Genomic DNA, 13,068 nt, shown 5'->3' on the forward strand with positions numbered 1-13,068 from the left:
CTAACAGGGAGGCAAAGGCAATGGCATCTAGCTGTCTATTGGTCAGAGAAGGATTGTTGTTTGGTACTCCAAAAATAGCAATTTCTGCACTAGGCTGCAACTTTATATCAAATGCTTCAGAAAGGGTTTTAAATAGTGGACAAATAATCTGCCAGACGGGGACAGGACCAGAACATGTGGGTCAAGTCCACCAAGGAGCTTTTACACCTGTCACATGTACCATCAATATTTGGGTAGAATTTGGACAATCTGGCCTTACTGAAATGGATACGGTAAAGTACCTTAAACTGTATAAGGCTGAGCCGGGCACAAGAGGAGCTTCCATTTACCCTCAGTAAGGCATTTCACACTCAGATCGGATTTTATTCAAAGCCTCCTCTGAACAAACTCAAGCATACAACTAGGGCTGTGATGGTCATGGAACTTCAGGTGTCGGTGATTGGCGTGTCTTATGTACGTGGTCATCGACAAAACTGACAGCTGACAGGGGGGCGGGACGGACATTAGCAAAGGAAAACATTAGCGCGTTTAGGCCAGTCTTGCTCTCAAGTTTGGGGAAGCTAATTTTCTCCATGAAAAATATCAAGCATTCCATGCATCATCACATTTGCAAACTTATTTAAAAAATTAAAAAAAATTCACCTTTATTTAACCAGGTAAGCCAGTTGAGAACAAGTTCTCATTTACAACTGCGACCTGGCCAAGATAAAGCAAAGCAGTGCGATAAAAACAACACAGAGTTACATTTGGGGTAAAAAAACAAAGTCAAAAATACAACAGAAAATATATATACAGTGTGTGCAAATGTAGCAAGTTATGGAGGTAAGGCAATAAATAGGCTATAGTGCAAAATAATTACAATAGTATTAACACTGGAATGCTAGATGTGCAAGAGATTATGTGCAAATAGAGATACCGGGGTGCAAAAGAGCAAAATAAATAACAATATAGGGATGAGGTAGTTGGGTGGCCTAATTTCAGATGGGCTGTGTACAGGTGCAGTGATCGGTAAGGTGCTCTGACAACTGATGCTTAAAGTTAGTGAGGGAGATAAGAGTCTCCAGCTTCAGAGATTTTTGCAATTCGTTCCAGTCATTGGCAGCAGAGAACTGGAAGGAATGGCGGCCAAAGGAGGTGTTGGCTTTGGGAATGACCAGTGAGATATACCTGCTGGAGCGCAGACTACGGGTGGGTGCTGCTATGGTGACCAATGAGCTAAGATAAGGCGGGGATTTGCCTAGCAGTGATTTATAGATGGCCTGGAGCCAGTGGGTTTGACGACGAACATGTAGTGAGGACCAGCCAACAAGAGCGTACAGGTCACAGTGGTGGGTAGTGTATGGGGCTTTGGAGACAAAACGGATGGCACTGTGATAGACTACATCCAGTTTGCTGAGTAGAGTGTTGGAGGCTATTTTGTAAATGACATCGCCGAAGTCAAGGATCGGTAGGATAGTCAGTTTTACGAGGGCATGTTTGGCAGCATGAGTGAAGGAGGCTTTGTTTGCGAAATAGGAAGCCGATTCTAGATTTAACTTTGGATTGGAGATTCTTTATGTGAGTCTGGAAGGAGAGTTTACAGTCTAACCAGACACCTAGGTATTTGTAGTTGTCCACATACTCTAGGTCAGACCCGTCGAGAGTGGTGATTCTAGTCGGGAGGGCGGGTGCCAGCAGCGTTCGATTGAAAAGCATACATTTAGTTTTACTAGTGTTTAAGAGCAGTTGGAGGCTACTGAAGGAGTGTTGTATGGCATTGAAGCTCGTTTGGAGGTTTGTTAACACAGTGTCCAATGAAGGGCCAGATGTATACAAAATGGTGTCGTCTGCGTAGAGGTGGATCTGAGAGTCACCAGCAGCAAGAGCGACATCATTGATATACACGGAGAAAAGTGTCGGCCCAAGAATTGAACCCTGTGGCACCCCCATAGAGACTGCCATAGGTCCAGACAACAGGCCCTCCGATTTGACACACTGAACTCTATCTGAGAAGTAGTTGGTGAACCAGGCGAGGCAGTCATTTGAGAAACCAAGGCTATTTAGTCTGCCAATAAGAATGCGGTGGTTGACAGAGTCGAAAGCCTTGGCCAGGTCGATGAAGACGGCTGCACAGTACTGTCTATTATCAATCGCGGTTATAATATCGTTATCCTATGTTGATTTATGACAAGTTCATTGACTAGGGCCCTATAAAATAAGCGTTGCGGACCGAATCACGGAATCCAGACATTAAACCGAAATTCAACAATATTCAAACATTTATTGAACTTAGTAAGAAATCAACTAAATCTATTCAACTTGTTAGAAAACACATTCATTTGCCCAAGTCAATCATAAGACATGAACAAAATGCATCAGTGATTCGTATTTCCATGAACTTTCTGAAACGGCACAGGAATGCCCCTGTCTGTGTGCATGTGTGCGGTGCGCGCGTATGTCTACACTTTGTGTAGCCGTTAGCGATGATGCTAATGATAACCTTCTTCTGGTAGGGAAGGAATGGCTTTCCCCAAAACCTTCGCAAGTAAATGTTAACTACAAAGTAGCCTATGCCTGCCTGGCAGAATTATACCGTGATCATTTGCATCACTCCAGTGGCCATTTGTTCTACAGCAACACCGCTTAACCAAACAAAGGTCTCTTCCTGGTGCACGCTTGCATTTAAGGGTAACTACACCCCAAAATCTAAATGTCTTACATTTTTCCCAGACCTCACAAATGGTCACCTGATAGGGTTTAAACATTGTTGTGGACATAGAACATCCAATTGTGCTGTTTTGCTATTAAAAAGGTGTACTTTTGAGAGCGAAAACCTGCCAAAACAGGGACAAACGGTCAACGGGGAAATCTAAACGGAGAAAAGGGAACTTGGGAATTAACGGAATCAGGCAAAACATTGAAGGGATTTTATAGTGCCCTAATGGACTACAGACATTGACTGTCTCCTAGACTAAAAACTAAGATTGCATGTACTGCCTATATTTTGAGGGAAACGCACTGTCCATTATTTGATTTGATCAGGGCAGGGCAGGGCAGCACACAAACTGCATTTAGTCCAATAACAATCCATGATATTATTAGGGTGATAAATAAAAGGCAGTTGCTCCATGACACAAGAGCACGCTCTACTGGGACAAAAAGCTTACAGCACCTGGTATTCCCAGGCGGTCTCCCATCCAAGTACTAACCAGGCCCAACCCTGCTTAGCTTCCGAGATCGGACGAGATCGGGCGTATTCAGGCTGGTATGGCCGTAAGCGAGGGAACAACTCTTGGTACACTATATAAAGTAAATTTGTCACTCACTCTGAAAGGGACACAGAAACTTATCCACTTTGTGACACAAACTGAAGAAGCTCAACCCTTGCTTACATTTCCTATATATATATATGAGTCTTGTGGGGGGGGGGGGGGGAAGAGGGCCTATCCTATGTTGATTTATGACAAGTTCATTGACTAGGAATCCTCATCTCATTCCCAGACCCAGTGTAACCCCTCTTCTCTAGGTAGACTTCCATTAACTCCTCCCACTCCAGGACAGAGTACTTATCTGAGCCATCACCCCTAAAAAGAGGTGGAGCACTAACATCTGACTTCACAACCAGATTCAGCTTGGACGCATCAATAAAGGTTGACCCACACTGCTCAGGCAGGGGAAACTGCTGGGGTTGGTGAGGGGGACGGGCAGGAGAAAGACTTGAAACCCCAGGCTGCAGTAAACTCGCTCTGATAGATTCTCCTATCTCTGAACCAATCTGCTTAATAAGGTCACTAAGCTGACTCGGAGGCGTCCCATTATCACCGAGTACTGTGGATGATGGTACATCAAAAGACAGAGGTGGGATACCCTGGTCAGGTGGAACAAACAGCCTACCCCTCCCAGTGCTTGCAAACTCAGGACTAGCAAACGCTCTACTCCCAGGAGCTGACTGTACAATTGGTGTAAATGGAAGGACACCCCTCCCTCTACCCACACTAAAATCCCCAGCATAACACGGGTGCATTTAGTGCATTCAAATACCCCCCCCAAAAAATGCAATAAACAAATTCATCCAAAACATACAAATAAGCACGAATACCTGTATCTAATGAATATGCTACATTCACTTTCACTGTTTACAGTATATATTCACTTACAGTAAGCCATCAACAAATTCACATGCGCAGGTCGTGCACCTCATCCACATGCACAGCTCCGGCGGTCGGCTTGAGCTGACCAGTCGGCAGGTCACGTAATTAGGACACTGCCACAACTGGAATTCTGATGGTTGGATAATTTTTATTCGACCTGCACACAAAGAGACAACACACAATATGTTAGCTCTTGGTGCAGCCACAGCTCTCGGGCACCTTGCTAGTTGAAGGTCAGGCAAAAGAGAACAGGTGCTGCATGCACACATTCAGTGCCTAACAACACACTATACAATACAAGTAAAATGATATACAACATAATTCTGACAAAATAAATGACATACCTGTACACGAAGAGACAACACACAATAGTTTAGCCCTTGGTGCAGCCACAGCTCTCGGGCACCTGCGTGAGCACATAGAAACTCACTCAAACACTGCCCCAAATACTCCCGAGTTACAATAGGTACCCTAATTAGCGAGCTCGGTGAAAGTTGTTAACATACATCTTTATATTGTCCACATTGTAACAAAACCTGTAGTTGCGTAACAGCACTTTGTGTAACTTTACCACAGTTTTATATCGACAAATTACGGCGCCAAGGACAACATACCTTGCTAGTTGAAGGTCAGGCAAAAGAGAACAATAAGAGGGTACATAAATACAGATAACCCGCGATGGACCAAACCAAAATATACACAACTTTTACAATTAGGTGTATTAACAATATAGATACATAAAAATGTTTGTACACCAAAAAATAACATTAGCTATGGAGCTGTAATTAAATAAAGAAACCACATTGAATTACTATTATTATTAACTTTTTAACATCCCCTCTTGACCTGGCCTACTTGAACTGTCCTTGTGTGCAATTTGGTGCATAATCTAGGGGAACAACATCACACTACTACACATATAATTCAAGTCATACCTTTATTGTCATTCATGCTCTTATTTTTAACCGAGTAGTTTTGCAAAAGTGTAACCTGCGTCAATTCTAGGAAATATTGGAATAACGTGCTTAAGAGGACACCTGACACGCACAACAGGATAACACAACAACCAGATTTTCAATTGACAATCATTGATTTAAATGGACGTGGTCAATAGATTTGTATAGGCATATATACTAATTTAATTTAACTTGTAAGCCAAGGTTTGATTAGTAGGTCTATGCAACTTGCACCTGGATAACCGCGTCATGAATCGGAACGGGCTCCAACGTCCTCATATACACATTATGACAAAAAAAAGATCTTAATCTTTCACGAAATAAAGATATAGAAGAAAACAGGTTCTAGAAACTCAATTTCTCCATGGCAATAGAATGTAAACATGTATGTTGCGCCAAACATAACCAAATATCGCCTACAACTCAATTCTCAGCGCAGCAAATTGGACGATTCCACAGGCATTGATCATTCGCGACTTTAAGTAATTCCTGTTATCTCTAGAGCATCCCGTATATTTATAGCGCTGCATTTCGTCCCCCTCTGACCATGGATAGGATTGGGAGCATTCCTGAGTTCACTTATGGTCCCACTAAGGTAATTTTAGGAGATATTCCTTTTGGCATACTGTAAATGCCTGTGCATAATGTACCTAATAAAGCATACTTATTTTAATTATTTTCAAAGGAATTCTGTAGAAGCAGCCTTTATTTTCAGACTCTGCAGGCCTGCTGGGAGGAAGCATATTACAATAAACAGGTAAGATTCATCCCACAAAAACAGTAACCACAGAAAGAAAGAGATAGATTTAATCCCAAAACAAGAGTTTTATTTCAAGACAGTTTAGAGAAGATGGTCATAAGAGTTCTTAATATCACTTGCAAATTGTGAGACATGAGCAGTTGTGAAATGTTACGAGAGGCCCTTCTGAAAGCACATTATATGGTCTTTAGTGGCACGGTCTCACACCTTACCTCATCTTGCAGAAGAAGCTCATGGTCCACTATCTGCTGCTCCAGAGTCGAGGCCAGGTCTCGCCCCATGTCACCATGGAGCACATGAGCGACTGGCTGGTGTCTCAGGGCAAAAAATCCCTTAGGGAGAGGTGAGTACCACGTCAGCTCTCACCTTCACTGCCATTCTCTGTCACCAGCAGCACTCCAGGAGGTGTGGGTAAAATAAACAACAGATAAATAGGAAGCCAGGAAAGTTGAAATGCTTTGTGTTTTATTTGAAGGGTGTGGAAGGAAACCCTGGAGGAGGGGAACGAACTCGCTCGGCTGGTAAGAGAATGAGAGTTAGAGACTTAGACTATCAGTCAGTGAGCTCTTTTCTAGCCTTTCAACAACTAGTTAGTACAGCAGAATATATCTGTTGTGAAATTACACTAATGGGACTTCCTGTTTCCTACGGCAGACCTGGGAAGTAAACACCTGCCTAAAAATGATTGACATGGAGCACAAGGCTGTCTGCAAGCTCCGCCGCTCTATGCACCCCACCTCTCCAGCTGGCGCTGACATGTGAGTTCCATGTACTGCCCCGCATACGGCTTGCTCCATTCATCTACACATCTGGAGCTATGCAGAAAAAAACTAGGGCAGTGTTCTCTGTGTGAACATTGCACATTGTTTAGCTTTCTCTGCTGCTTTTTGTTGATTTCAGCGACCCCAAGGTCCACATCATCATGGAGAGAGCTGTGAGGAGCATTCAGGACAAGCTGTCCAATAAGCCCTGTAGCAACCTGCTCAGCCCATCCCAGGTGGTGGTGGAGCTGGTGCCCAGGATCCTCCTGGCCCTGTGGCTTCAGCCAGAGGAAGGCCATTCAGATCACCCCATCCTCCTAAGCGGGATGGCTGTGAGTATGGTGGTGGCCGTAGGGGAGAAGCTCTCCAGCATGTTGAAGGCCTCTTCTCCTCACACCCCTTTCTCCCGGGCTGCTACTTTTGACTCTGTGAGGTCGATCCTTGGGAGAATCAGCCAGTCCTTCTCCCTGGATGACCTCACAACCCCTTTTTTTATGAGCTCTGTCTGTGCCTTTGTGGCGGACGAGGTGAAAAGCTACTTCCAGCCTACTGCAGACACCCTGCCAGTTCCCCCTGTCCTAGTGGTGGCCTTCTCCGCCACACTACCAGCTGACATCCAAGCAGGTGAGTAGCACTCATAGAGAACACTCTGACATATGCCTTTTGTCATGACATCCTGGTGCCTTGTAGTAGTAAAGCCAATCAGGATTTTAATTGTCACCCCAAACACAGATGCAGACCAGGATTCTTCCCACCTGGAGGTTGTGGAAATCCCCCATAACACAGAGGCAGACCCAGCTTCTTCCCACCCATTGGTTGTGGACATCACCCCTAACACAGAGTCAGACCCTGCTTCTTCCAACCTGGAGGTTGTGGACATCACCCATAACACAGAGGCAGACCCGGCTTCTTCTCAGCTGGAGGTTGTGGACATCACCCCTAACAAAGAGGCACACCTGGCTTCTTCCCACCTGGAGCTTGTGGACATCACCCCTAACACAGAGGCTGAGACGGCTTCTACCCACCTGAAGTTTGTGGTCATCACCCCTAACACAGAGTTAGACCCGGCTTCTTCCTATCAGGAGGTTGTGGACATCACCCCTAACAAAGAGGCACACCTGGCTTCTTCCCACCTGGAGCTTGTGGACATCACCCCTAACACAGAGTTAGACCCGGCTTCTTCCTATCAGGAGGTTGTGGAAACCACCCCTAACACAGAGACAGACCCGGCTTCTTCCCACCTGGAGCTTGTGGACATCACCCCAAACACAGAGGCAGACCCGGCTTCTTCCCACCGTATGGTTGTTGACATCTCCCATAACTCAGAGGCAGACCCAGCATCTTCCCACCTGGAGGTTGTGGACATCACCTCAAACACAGAGGCAGACCCGGCTTCTTCTCACCTGGAGGTTGTGGACATCACCCCTAACAAAGAGGCACACCTTGCTTCTTCCCAACTGGAGGTTGTGGACATCACTCCTAACAAAGAGGCACACCTGGCTTCTTCCCACCAGGAGCTTGTGGACATCACCCCTAACACAGAGGCAGACCCATCTTCTTCCCACCAGGAGGTTATGGAAATCATCCCTAACACAGAGGCAGACCTGGCTGCTTTCCACTTGGAGCTTGTGGACATCACCCCTAACACAGAGGCAGACCCATCTTCTTCCCACCAGGAGGTTATGGAAATCATCCCTAACACAGAGGCAGACCTGGCTGCTTTCCACTTGGAGCTTGTGGACATCACCCCTAACACAGAGGCTAAGAAGGCTTCTACCCACCTGAAGTTTGTGGTCATCACCCCTAACACAGAGTTAGACCCGGCTTCTTCCTATCAGGAGGTTGTGGAAACCACCCCTAACACAGAGACAGACCCGGCATCTTCCCACCTGGAGCTTGTGGACATCACCCCAAACAAAGAGGCAGATCCTGCTTCTTCCCACCTGGAGTTTGTGGACATCACCCCTAACACAGATGCAGACCTGGCTTCTTCCCACCTAGAGGTTGTGGACATCACCCCAAACACAGAGGCAGATCCTGCTTCTTCCCACCTGGAGCTTGTGGACATCACCCCTAACACAGAGGCAGACCCGGCTTCTTTCCACCTAGTTGTTGTGGACATAACCTTTAACACAGAGGCAGACCCGGCTTATTCCCAGCTGGAAGTTGTGGAAATCACCCCTAACATAGAGGCAGACCCGGCTTCTTCCCACCGTAAGGTTGTGGACATCACCCCTAATACAGAGGTAGACCCGGCTTCTTCTCACCTGGAGGTTGTGGAAATCACCCCTAACAAAGAGGCAGAACCCGTCTCTTCCCACTTGGAGATTGTATTCGTCACACCTAACACAGAGGCAGAACCCGTCTCGTCCCACTTGGAAGTTGTGGACATCACCCCTTACACAGAGGCAGACCCGGCTTCTACCCACCTGAAGGTTGTGGACATCACCCCTAACACAGAGGCAGATCCGGCTTGTTCTCAGCTGGAGGTTTTGGACCTCACCCCTAACACAGATAAATACCCTGCTTCTGCACTCTTGGAGGTTGCGGACGTCACACCTGAAGAAAAGCCTCTCATGGTGGCCGTCTACGCCACTCTGCCATCTGACATCCAAGCAGGTGAGTAAGACTTATAGAAAGCACTCTGACAGGTGCCGTTCATCATGATAACATGTAAAGTGTTGGTCCCATGTTTCATGAGCTGAAATAAAAGATCCCATTCAACTGGCCAGTGTTTAGAACCTACGGTTTGCATTTATTTACATTCTGCCCCACTTTTGTCCCTTTCCAGAGGATGTTGCTGTGGTCACCCTGGACGTCACCCCACACGTCACCAAGGAGGTGACCCTGGATGTTCCATGCAGGGCGAGGAAAGGGGCAGTCCGGCGTTTTTTTTGCAGGCTTTGGAGGGCAGTGTGCTGCTGCGCTTGCCACAAGGAAGAGGAGGAACAATATTAATTATTCATTAGACCAGAAACAGGATTGAACCATAGACCATTAAATTCTTTGCATTATAGTTGCCTTCAATTCTGATTTTCTTCTGTTTAATTCTTAATTAATTTCAGAACATTTCTCTAAACTTTGTGGAGTAGGTTGTATAAATAAGTGGGAAACATCCCAATCCCAATTTTAATGCTTTTAATAATTAACTTATTACATTTTTTTTAGATGTATTATTTGACAAAAAAAGTGGAGGGCGCGACCAAAAAACTTTAATCATCATAGAAAACTCTTGCTCACTATGAAAAATGCATTGTTTTATTTAAGCAAAGTTAAAAGATGAACGTTTCCGCCTAGTCTATGACGATATGCAAGTTGTGTTTGCCCAGTTAAAGGGGGACCCAGACTCACCCTGGTTCTTGAGGGTTGCAGACACTGAATAATTATCATTTGAAATAAATGGCACTTTTCAAGTCTTGACTAAAAATCTTTAATGAATATGAATTTAAATACAATTGACTTGAGGATCAGAGCAGGCAGACTGACTGGCTTGCCCTGAAGGCCCTCTACCTCTACCTCTGTGTGGTTAATCTCAGCCAAGAGGTTGTATGGGTTGTCTGTCTCTCTCTGGGTGTGAATCACTATCACTATGACCTCTCGCTCCGCCTGCCCGTTGGCCTGATCACAGGAGCAGGGGTGATGGCATCCGGGGTAACCTCCTCCTCTCCTGTATCTAACCCATCTTTCTGGCTATGAGTTCGACTGAGGTCACTCGTTCTCTCTCCCAGGGTGTTGGATAGTTTCTCCTCCTCTGTGTCTTGTGTATTTTCTACATTGTAGAATAATAGTGAAGTCTTCAAAACTATTAAATAACACATATGGCATCATGTAGTAACCAAAAACGTGTTACACATATCAAAATATATTTCAGATTTGAGATTCTTCAAAGTAGCCACCCTTTGCCTTGAAATGTTTTGAGACCAGGTTGCGCTTTCACCTCCCTCGGTAAGAGGGGAATAAGGCAACCTCAGAGTTACATCCAAGGATACTTTATTGACACAAACGGATGAAATGGACATGGAAAGGTAGTGGAATGATAGTGGTCCTGTAATGGACAGATAACAGGGGTAATGAATATGCACAATAACTGATAGCACAAGTAGAGCAACAACGCTATTAACAAAGGAAGGGCTGTATTAATGGCATAATGCTACCTGCGGAGTATTACACAACACAGTAAAACACAGAGAGGCAACTTACAATAGGCAATGGTAGTAACTATAAAGAACAACAAGCAAGAATGATATACATGTTACAAACTCACTTTGTGCACGTACACTATCCCACGGTATCTCTGTGCATTCAAATTGTCATCGATAAAATGCAATTGTGTTCATTGTCCGTAGCTTATGCCTGCCCATACCATAACCCCAATGCCACCATGGGGCATTCACAACGTTGACATCAGCCAACAGCTCGCCCATATGCTGCTTTACAAGTGGTCTGAAGTCGTGAGGCCAGTTAGAAGTACTGCCAAATTCTCTAAAGCCGCCTTGGCTTATGGTTGAGAAATTAACATAAACGTATCTGGCAACAGCTCTGGTGGACATTCCTGCAGTCTGTAAGCCAATTGCACGCTGCCTCAAAACTTGAAATTTCTGTGCATTGTGTTGTGTGACAAAACTGCACATTTTAGAGTGGCATTTTATTGTCCTCAGCACAAGGTGCACCTGTGTAATTATCATGCTGTTTAATCAGCTTCTTGATATGCCATATTTGTCAGGTGGATGGATTATCTTGGCAAAGGAGAAATGCTTGCTTACAGGGATGTAAACAAATGTGTGTACACAATTTGAGAGAAATAAGCTTTTTGTGCAAATGGAACATTTCTGGGATTTTGGGACCAACACTTTACATGTTGCGTTTATATTTTTGTTCAGTGTAGTTATTAGGTTGGGAGATTGGGATCCTATCTGGGCTAGCTAAAGCCAACTTCATGGTTAGTAGTATGACAGAGAAAATATAACAAGACAAATTTAAACATCACAAATCTGAGGGGGCAAGTGACCCTGTGCCCCCTTTGGGCATGACGTCTCTGCTATCAACCACATCATTCTGTCTCCGTGAATATTCAAAACAGACACATTCATTCAGGTCTGGTACTGGTCCTACCATATAGATCAGGGATGGACAATTCCAGTCCTTGGGGGTCGGAGGGGTGTCACACTTTTTCCCCATCCCTAGCAAACACAGATGATTAAACTTATTGCATTCTAAACTGAAACCCATGAGCACTTGATTATTAGAGTCAAACGTGTTAGCTGGGGCTGGGGAAAAAGTGTAACACCAATCAGGTCCCGAGGACTGGAGTTGCCCATCCCTGATATAGATGCTCTGTTTGCACGCATCGAGGGATGTGGTGACAGTGGAGACAAGGGAACACACATAAACAGCTTTGTCCTTTTAGAAAGTCATCATAATCCTTACATAAATATGATATGTATGCAAGAAATGCAGAGCCACTTCCAAAAACATATTGACAGAGTCTAGTATCTAGTAATCTAATCAATTTGTTTTCAACCCCTTTGTTATGGCAAGTGTAAATAAGCTCAGGAGTAAAAATGTGCTTAACAAGTCACATAATCAGTTAGATGTACTCACTATGTGTGCAATAATAGTGATTTTTGAACGAATACATAATCTCTGTACCCCACACATGCAATTATCTATTAGGTCCCTCAGTCGAGCAGTGAATTTCAAACATAGATTCAACCATGAAGACCAGGGAGGTTTTCCAATGCCTCGCAAAGAAGGGCACCTTTTGGTAGATGGGTACAAATAAAGCAGACATTGAATATTCCTTTGAGCATGGTGAAGTTATTAATTATGCTTTGGATGGTGTATCAATACACCCAGTCACCACAAAAATACAGGTGTCCATCCTAACTCAGCTGCCAGAGAGGAAGGAAAACGCTCAGGGATTTCACCATGAGGCCAATTGTGACTTTAAAACAGTTAGAAAGTTTAATGCTTTGATAGGAGAAAACTGAGGATGAATCATCAACATTGTAGTTACTCCACAATACTAACCTAATTGACAGAGTATGCACTCACTAACTGTAAGTCGCTCTGGATAAGAGCGTCTGCTAAATGACTAAAATGTAAATGTAAAAGAAGGAAACCTGTACATGCATTGTGTTTGCAATAAGGCACTAAAGTAAAACTGCAAATAATGTGGCAAAGAAATGAACTTAATGCCCTGAATACAAAGCCTAATGTTTGGGGCAAATCCAACACAACACATCACTGAGTACCACTCTTCATATTTCCAAGCATGGTGGTGGCTGCATCATGTTATGGGTATGCATGTCATTGGCAAGGACTAGATACTTTTTTAGGATAAAAATAAACGGCATAGAGCTAAGTACAGGCAGATTCCTAGAGGAAAACCTGGTTCAGTCTGCTTTCCAACAGACACTGGGAGACAAATTCCCTCTTCAGCAGGACAATAACCTAAAACA

The 13,068-nt window shown here is 44.5% G+C and overlaps 1 protein-coding gene across 1 annotated transcript in view; it reads right to left on the minus strand.

Moving 5' to 3' along the window:
• Nucleotides 1–13,068, minus strand: part of LOC311125502 (serine/threonine-protein phosphatase 6 regulatory ankyrin repeat subunit A-like) — a gene marked incomplete at its 5' end in the record, with an annotated part of 48,067 nt that overhangs the window by 13,583 nt on the left and 21,416 nt on the right. The window lies entirely within an intron of this gene.

The sequence above is a fragment of the Coregonus lavaretus genome (assembly GCF_964263955.1).
Source record: "Coregonus lavaretus genome assembly, contig: HAP1_SCAFFOLD_367, whole genome shotgun sequence".
Classification (NCBI taxonomy): Eukaryota; Metazoa; Chordata; class Actinopteri; order Salmoniformes; family Salmonidae; genus Coregonus; species Coregonus lavaretus.